We start from the raw sequence: 9,860 nt of genomic DNA, 5'->3' as shown, positions 1-9,860 counted from the left end.
AAATACTTGTTTTGTATAGTGCTTTATTTCAAATAAAAAGCGGTTTTGGAAGTTGAGTACTTTCATTACAATGAAAAGAGATTTACTGAAATAAGCACTTTAAAAAAAAAAAAGTGGGTATGATGCGTTGGGAACATTCGTTCAAATAGAAATATATTTAATTTGTTGGGACTTTTATTTAAATAGAAATAGATTTGTTGAGTTGGATACTATCTTTCAAATAAAAAAAAATTATTAAATAAATACTTTTAATAAAATAAAAATAGATTTAAAGTTTTATGTACATTCACTTAAATCGCAAAAGATTTGATGCGTTGAGTACTTATATTTAAATGCAAAGAGATTGATGAGTTGAGCACTTTTGTATAATAGAAAAAAATTTAAGGAGTTAAGTACTTTCTTTTCATTGGATAGTTATCTGATAAATTAAGTAATTTTATTTAAAAGGAAATAAATTAAATTTGTTAAGTTTTTTTATTAAAACAAAAAAAGATTTGATAAGTTGAGTACCTTCTTTTACGCAAGAGCAGATTTGATAAGTTTAGTACTTTTATTTCAACAGTAAGCTGTGTAATTATTAAAGTTTTTCTATTTAAACACAAAGAAATTTAATGAATTGAGTACTTCAAATCAAGTAGGAAGAGATATTTTTAGTTATGTACTTTCATCTAAATAGTAAGAGATTTGATATTGTCACGTCCTTGTGACGACTTTGTATAACAGGGCGTATTATCCAATGTAAATCATTTTATAAATAATATCTAATAGTTGCGATTTATGTTTCTGTAATACTATACGAAATAAAAATAATTTAAACTTTTGGTACTTACATTATAAGCACTCTTATGAACGATAATCGATGGTTATTATTTTGTCAGCATGTGATATTAGTATAAACATGTGTCGATTGTCGTTCATAGGGTAATTTGCCTTACCTACATTACCGACTTGTGCAAGTTAACATTTGGTTAAGGTAAATATTACTATTCCTTTCTCACGAATTAGTGATGGTCAGTAGTGGGGGGGCATTAGGACGCGTGCAGGGGTAACTCCTATTTAGCCGTGCTGGGTTCGTGAGTCAAGGGAGTCCTCGCTTACGATCTACCGACAACAACGAAATGACTCAGTCGCGAATATTTACTTAGGTAATAACCTCTGTTCAAATAATAGGTATTCACGCGTTTTTTGTACAAGAAAGTTTCTTTTTTAAAACGGTCTAAAACTACTTTTCTAGATTATTTTTTACTATACAATAGAAACGATAGCAGTCTTTTTTAAGATACTCTTTTGATTTATTGGCTTGGAAGACGGACTTCTACATTATTTTTGTTAATTTACCCTTTTGTAATTATTTGAGTAACTTAGAAGAATATACTCTAGTTTTACCAGTAAATTAAGTAACCTTATCTTAACGGCAAAAAACCCATATTACACCGAAATCCTGCGACCGTTTAATCGACACAATTAGACCAGAAGACGTGTTAATAATTCTTCAAAGGTAAGTTTACCTCATCATTCCATTAAACTTGCAGGTGCTGGTTCTTCTATCCAAGATCCCTGGAAGAGTACCGGCTTTACGGACTGACCGAAAATAGAACAAATATTTGTAGGGTCACTAGTCTTTTACTCGTTTAACTGCGGGGACGTCACATAATAAAAACTGGTGGCAGCGGTGGGATTACGAAACGGAAGTGTTACCATGTCAAGTTTAATTACTAACTTTTTTTCCATTCTTTTTTTCTTTGCGTTTCGGGAACCTTTTTACTTTTGTTCCGTAACTATAATTTGCAAAATTTAAAATTTCGCTAGAGCAAAGGAGAATTAGACCAGATACTCCTACCAGTGAGGAGGCTATAGTGGAACAGACATCAAGGCTTAGCGACATAGATTCGGTAACGCGTAGGAGAATGGAAATAATTATGAATTTACAAGTTATACTTAGTAAGACGCAGGAAGAAACGCTTAAAAATCAAGAGGAACTTATCAAACGGGAACTTGAGCTAGATTATATGGAGCAGAGACTCGCGTTGATGTAGGAGGAAATTAGAAAATCCTTAAGAGATGATATGTCTGGTTTTCAGGGTTTTGAACGGTCTGATCTTCCGGTAGACTCTTCTGTTCCGTTACCTCTTACTCCTAGTTCTTTGCGTCCCATTTCTCTAACGACAGCTCAAAGACAGGGAATCATATCACCCCATTCCGAAAGTGAGTGCGAATTAAAAAGGAAAATCGAGGATTTAAGGCAAGAGATTAGAGAAATGAAGAGAATAGCTTCATTGCTTCTCTTCTCGGTTTTTCACCGTTTTTGTCAAAGTTGCGGGAACTTATAGAAAATGACCCAAAATTTGATAAACAAAATATTTCCGTAACACAGTTTATTAGGGCATGTCGACGCGCACTTGAATCTTTGCCGGCGCGTTTTTTTACCGAGACGGAAACATCTCTCGCTAAACTTCTTCTTTCCCAACTTAGTGGTCATGCGTCTCTAGTAATCGAGGGTCTTAAAATAAGTAGAGTAAAACACCTTATAGAAACACTAAAAGACGCGTTTCTGCCTTCTCGCGGATCAAACTACTATAAGGGACAGTCTGCTACGGAGTTTTTGAGACAGAGCGAACATATGCTCGATTATTTTAGTCGAGTAAAAGAACTAACCCAATCGGTTCTGGACGAAACGACAAAAAACTCAGGGCGTGTTGAACGCAGGGTTGAGTTGGCAATCGAAAAAAAAGGATTAGATGAGCTCCTTAGGGGTCTGCTTTGGGACTATAAGACGGCATTGAAATTTGAGTATTATAGCGATTTTGACAAGATTTTATTTTGCCTCCCTAAAATAGACAAGAAAATCAAGGAGGAGGATAGTTAAATGGGTTTCTAAATAGTTTGATATCGCATGGCAATTGTTAAACCAATTAACAAATCTATAAAATGTGGTTATTGTAAAAAAGACGGGAATTCAGAGGACAACTGTCAGCAGAAGAAGGGTTACCCTTTTTCCTCCAAACCTAAGCCAAAACCTCCTAGCCCACCTAAATCTACTACTAAGCCTAAGTCTCCTCCCAAGAAATAGATTCCAATAAAGATATGCCAGTATTGTAAGAATTTTGGACACCTGATTCTCGAATATAAAAAACTAAAATATAAAATAAAGAATCTAAATTCGGGAAACCCGAGGGAGATGCTGCGAAAAACGCCAGTCGCTGCCCGCCTCCCAGGGAGCGACCAAACAGTCCAGTTAAGAGACCGGGACAGTCGGGATTAAACAAGTAAAATATAATCCAAGGTGGGAGTCTACTTGTGTCAAAGAATTCTCGCCTCGACTGTCTGGACATATGACACTTTTGATTGATACTGGCGCCGAGGTTAATTTGCTAAAAAAGAATTGTATTAAACCTTCAACAAAAATTGACAAGACGGACTTGCTACAGTTGACAGGAATCACTCTTGAAAAACAGAACACACTGGGTACTTTAATTATTCGCATATTYGGGGAAGACGTTTTATTTCATTTAATCGACGAGTACATCCCCATTTATTTCGACGTTATCTTAGGGATGGATTTTTTAAGATCCAGATCCGCTATTATTAATAAAACCCTCGGATATTTAAATTTTAAAAATATGTCCGTACATTTTTCAAGAAGCTAAAATATTTGCGTTATGTCACGTTCGTCTAAAATTTCTTACTGCTACATTAAAAACTCGGAAATTTCAGAARGTTACATGCTCCTCTTACAGCTTCCAGCTGGTATTTACGTTAGTGAAGCTTTAAATTAAAATAATAACGGTAAATGATTTTCAAAAATTTCAAACACTACATCAAAGCAATATATGTTTGAAATCCCGCGTTTGGAACTTTCGGGTTTTAGGGAGAATACCCTTCTAAATTCAGGCCCAATACTAGTAACAAAACTAATGCTCCTTACTCGTCCGAGATCCTATCCTTTATCTATACAATTTTCACTGAAAAAAATGGAGAAGAGTGTCCTAATGTAAATATCCTTAAGGCCAAACTTTCCTTTACATCTTCTCAAGCAGAATCTGTCAAAGCACTTCTCCGCCTCGATCACCTGAATTAAGAAGAGGCTCGGTCTTTTTTCAATTTAATAGAAGACAACGCAGACATTTTTCATTTACCGGGCGATCCCCTCGGATTTAAGGACATACTGAGGAACAAAATTTTTACGACTGATAACGTTCCTAAGCATACAAAATAGTACCGATTTCCACCTTTCCACAAAGAGAAAATCTCACGTCAAGCATCCGAGTTATTAGAAAATAGTATAATAAAACCATCTATTTTGCCTTATAACTCTCCATTATTGATAGTTCCAAAGAAAGCGAATTCTGGAGGAAACCCCAAGAAGAGAATGGTAATAGACTACCATAATTTAAATTAAAAGACGGTAGGTGATGCCTACCCCATTTCTAATATAACGGAAATACTTGACCAGTTAGGGGCAGCAAAATATTTCCCAATTTTTGATTTAAAATCGGGTTTCCACCAAATAAAAATGCATCCTAAAGATCAAGCAATGAAAGCATTTTCAACACCATATGGCCATTACGAATTTACCTGAATGCCATTTGGTCTTAAAAACGCGCCGGCAACATTTCAAAGATTGATGGATTACGTTTTAACCGGGTTGCAGGGCGAGGAAATATTCGTGTATTTAGATGACGTAGTCCTATACTCAAGATCGCTGAGCGAACACAAGTCTACATTTGGAAATCTCGCGCAAAGGCTACGTAGGGCCAATACAAGGTTATAGCCCGATAAGTGCGAATTTCTGAGGCGGGAGGTAGTTTATTTGGGCCATATAATAAGTGGAGATGGCGTAAAGCCAGATCCAAAGAAAGTTGGTGCAGTAAAGGAATTTCTTTGACCAAGAAACATTAAATCAATTAGAGAGTTCTTAGGTCTCGCTGGCTATTAAAGGAGATTTATACCTGCCTTTTCTAAATTGTCAAAGCCACTTTCTGACTTGATAAAACAGAACGTTACTTTCGTTTGGGGAGAATGTCAGGAAAATAACTTTTGTTCGCTGCGGGACATACTTTGTGAAGAACCAATTTTTGCCTTTCCAAATTTTGAATTACCTTTCAATGTTACAACTGATGCTTCCGGATATGCGATCAGTGCAGTCTTAAGCCAGGGTCCAATCGGTAAAGATTTACCTATTTCATACGTCTCTCGAACATTAAACAAAGCAGAGATTAATTACTCTACTATAGAGCGGGAACTGCTAGCATTGTTTACACAGTAAACTATTTTCGACCTTATTTTTATAGTAGAGAATTATAGATATATATATTTGATATATATAGATCTATATATTTGTATATAGAGACATTAGTTACCTACCATCGACCTCTGGTATGGCTAAAATCGGTCAAGGACCCACCTTACTTCACGACTCGTAAAGTGGAGACTTAAATTGGCAGATTACAAATACAAGATTGTCTATCGACCTGGTTCTGCAAATGTAAATGCGGACGCTTTATCGAGGAACCCCTCGCTAATTAGTAAGGTATTATTTGTGGGTACAAGTGACTTAGGCGACCGTCAAATACAATTTAAATTAAAATAAAATCAGACCGATGAGGAAGACAGTGTCATTGACATCGGTATAGACGATACAGACGTCCTCGACGTAACACCTGGCGAGGTCAACGACCTGACTGGATCTTTATGTGCACTGACAAATACGGGGGAGACAGAAAACGTAAGCTCTGACACGGGGAGTACGAGTGATTACAATATTCTTTGTTCCCCATTGCGAGCGCGCGTTGATACTCACATGCGAATGGTTACTTCAAATTTAGGTATAACAGGAGACCCGTTAATTTTATGGAAAGACAATTTAGTAATTTTTTCAGTTCTAAAAGGCACGCTGTGTGACGCGGGTACAAAACTTGTTAGCGAATCGAAACTTCTGCCGAAACGTACAGACTTGACTTTAACACGTGCTTAAGTTACTAATATTGGCAGGTTTTATTCAATTACTATTCCAATAATGGAACATTGTGCGAATAGTGTTAAGTACAAAATTTTGATAGAGGCGTTGGAGTCTTTGCTCGCTGTTACACGCAAATTTGGTCTCACCTCAGTTAGCATAGCAAAGACTTTTTACTTTGACAATATATCATGGCAACAAGTTCAAAGAAAATGAAGTAACGCATTCGATTTCAAGTCTTGCAAAATTATAATTTGTGCTGAAAAGGTGACGATTCCTTCTCCAGAGAAGCGAGAAAAAATACTTGTCAAATGCTACTCCTCGCCTGTCGATRRRCACAAGGGASTTACTAAAACTWATKCCAGAATTCGCGAAAAATATTTTTTGAGGAACATGAAACAAGATATTCAAGAGTTCTTAAGGAGCTGCGAAAGTTGTCAAATAAAAAAATTACCCAGAATAAAGTCAAAAGAACCGATGATTATCACTGATACGCTTGGAGATGCGTTCGACAAGGTTGCTATGGATATAGTCAGACCATTACCAGAAACTAAAACTGGTAACAAATTTATTCTTACTACACAGGACCTGTTGACTAAATTTTTTATTGCTGTACCTCTTAAAGCAGCAAAATCAGTCGATATTGTGAATGGAGTGGTTAAAAATTTTTGTAATATATTTGGCGCCCCAAAAATTATACTTTTAGACCAGGGGACTAATTTCACTAGTTCACTTTTAAAGTTTATTGCCCGACAGTATAAATGCAAGCAGATTAGATTTACAGCATTCAATCCGCAATCAAATGGTAAACTAGAGCGAACACAAATTGTCTTGATCGAATATTTAAAACATTTCATTAGAAAGAAACGAGAGTGGGATGAATAACTCACACATTCTATGTTCTCTTATAATACAAGCATGCATGAGGGGACGAAATTCACTCCTCATGAGCTACTCTTTGGTAAACATGCTAATATCCCCTCCGAAAACGAACAAACGAATAAAAATTTCGATAACACATATCTTAAATATTATCTGGATCTAGTGCATAAGACACGTTGATCGCAAGTGGTGGCAAGACAGAATTTGGTTAGAGCCAAAATAAGATCCAAAGTTTACTATGATCGTAAGGCTTGTGGTCAGAACCTCGTCGTTGGTCAGACTGTTTAAATTTTAGAGCAGCCAACATTTAAATTAGGAAATCAATACATCGGCCCATACCAATTATTTGAAGTGCATCCTAAAAATAATATAAAGATCAGTTACAAAAATAGGAACAGAATTGTTTATAAAGATAAAGTGAAAATCTGTGCGAAATAAGCCTACTCTTTTCAAATATTAACTAATACTTTAAGACGTGTTATTGTTTTTATACCTACATAGTTACTAAGTATGGGTGCTGGAGTAAATTTTTCTTTTTATATACAGTTAAAGGTAGTGTCAGTAGGGGAATCTCTCACTCTACTCTAAAAGGCACTACATAGAGAGATGCATAGCTTCGTATAGACGATTTATAACCAGCATCCAAAAGCGAACAAATTAAAAAAAGAAAAAAAAATAAATAAATACCTTTTGTACACAATAGTTAGTCAATCTTGACCTCAAGAAATCTCAACTCCTCTCAAGCTATCTACTAAATTATTTTTTATTTTCTTTATTATTACTTAGTGGTTAACCTCGTAACTTTATAAATTTGTTTAGCACCTAATTTTTCTCAAACTTCATGAACGATTCAAACATGTAAATTTACATTCGACAAAATCATTCTTGGTATTAAAATGAAGTTAAACCGTGCTAGACTACGGCAGCTTTTTCGGAAATTTCGTAATAAGTTACGAATCATAATACTATTTGTTACAATTCGTTTTTTTTTTTATAAAAAAGGCTCATTAGAGTGGCTTAACGCCATCATCGATCATGCAATGATACGCTAAACAAGCTTGAGACGAGTTTCTATTAGTTTGCATTTAAATATAGTTTAATTAAATTTATATTGATTTAACATTGGTTTCAAAGAGATATGTACATCAAAATCACAATCGTCGTGGCCGCATTTACCTGTACGAAGACCGCACTACTTGGATATGACTGCGGAAGAGCAGCTGCTAACATTATCACCGTTTCGCTCCATTGTACGGGGGATTACAACCTCCCCACACTAACGCCGACAAAGACAACCAGATACGTTCAGCATGTTGCAGTTAGAAGACCATAGTAAAACAACAGTTTACCAGTGCCGAATTAATATAGATCGATCAATTTACTACTACCATATGAATTCGCACATCTCTGCTGTCTATAATAAGCGTCAAATATATCTAATCGACGGTTCGTCGGATGTGTGCAAATCTATAATAAACACTGGGATGTTCGCTCTTAACTCTTACATGCAAGCGAGTGGCCTCAAGGTTAATACCACGGATTACCGGAACATCACATTAGCTGGATCGGTGGGATTCGATGGCAGATGCCTTTGGACGTGTATTTCCTGGTAAAGTGTGTACTAGTATAAAAGCCCGTATTATGGGACCGAATTTCCAACCCAGAAAGAAAGAGGATTTGTATGAGAAAGCTATTTAACGTACTATCTTGATGATAGGTCGTTACGTTGAAGCCATTTTAGATGTACCTTCAGGTAACATTTGTGGACTTGTCGGTGTTTATCAATTCTTGGTCAAAACTGCTACCATTACTACGTTTAAGGATGCACATTAAATAAAAGTTATGAAATTCTCGGTTTTTCCTGTTGTACGTGTATTAGTTGAACCCAAGAATCCTGCAGATTTGCCAAAATTGGTTAAAGGTTTGAAACGTCTTTCTATGTCGGATCCTATGGTGCAATGTATCATCGAAGAATTTGGAAAGCACAATATTGCTGGTGCTAGGGAACTTAACCTTTAAATCAGTTTGAAAGATCTTGAAAAAGAACACGCCTGTATACTAATTCAAAAGTCTGAACCCTTCGTATCATACAGAGAAACTATTGCGGAGCAATTTAATCAGTTGTGTTTGTCGAAATCACTGAATAAACATAACCTTCTTTTCCAGATAGCTTGTCCAATGCCTGATGGTCGTGCTGAAAATATTGACAATGGTGGAGTTTTGCTTAAGAAGAGGACGTCTTCAATAGGGTTGATGTTTTACGAAGCACTTAATAGTAGACTCTTTCGTGCTTCTCCTTTAAGGGGGGAGGTGTTAAGTCATAGTGACGACTTTGTATGGCAAGGCGTATTATCCAATGTAAATCATTTTCTAAATAATACTTTATAGTTGGGATTTATCTTCCTGTCATACTATACGAAAAAAATAATTAAAATTTTTGTAACTTACATTATAAGCACTCTTATGAACGACCATTGATGGTTATTATTTTGTCAGCATGTGATATTAGTATAAACATGTGTCGATTGTCGTTCATAGGGTAACCAGCCTTACCTACATTACCGACTTGTGTTAAGTTATCACGAATTTGTGATAGTCGGTATTAGAGGGGGCATTTGGACGCAAGTAGGGGCACCTAGTACTCAGATGTGGTGGGCTCGTGAGTCACGGGACTCCTCGCTTACGATCTACCGACAAAAACGAAATGACTCATTCGCGAATATTTACTTAGTAAATAACTTCTGTTCTAATAATAGGTATTTACGCGTTTTTTGTACAAGAAACTTTCTCTTCCTAAGCGACCGAAGACTACTTTTCTAGATTATACTTCATTATACGTTAGAAACGAGAGCTGTCTTTTTCAAGATACTCTTTTTGTTTTATTGGCTTGGAAGACGGACTTCTACATCATTTTTATTAATTTATCCTCGTGTTATTATTTGAGTAACTTAGAAGTATATATTCTAGTTTTACCTGTGAATTTAGTAACATTATCTTAATGGAAAAAAACCTGTATTACACC

At 35.8% G+C, this 9,860-nt stretch overlaps 1 pseudogene; it reads left to right on the top strand.

Annotated features, from left to right (window-relative positions):
* The first annotated feature begins 8,416 nt into the window (after positions 1-8,416).
* On the top strand, positions 8,417-9,497 carry LOC106792885 (annotated as a pseudogene).
* The last annotated feature ends 363 nt before the right edge of the window (positions 9,498-9,860 follow it).

This window comes from Polistes canadensis, unplaced genomic scaffold (genome assembly GCF_001313835.1).
Source record: "Polistes canadensis isolate GaletaPanama2010 unplaced genomic scaffold, ASM131383v1 scaffold_1059, whole genome shotgun sequence".
NCBI classification, from domain to species: domain Eukaryota; kingdom Metazoa; phylum Arthropoda; class Insecta; order Hymenoptera; family Vespidae; genus Polistes; species Polistes canadensis.
This window is presented reverse-complemented; position numbering and strand designations above follow the sequence as displayed.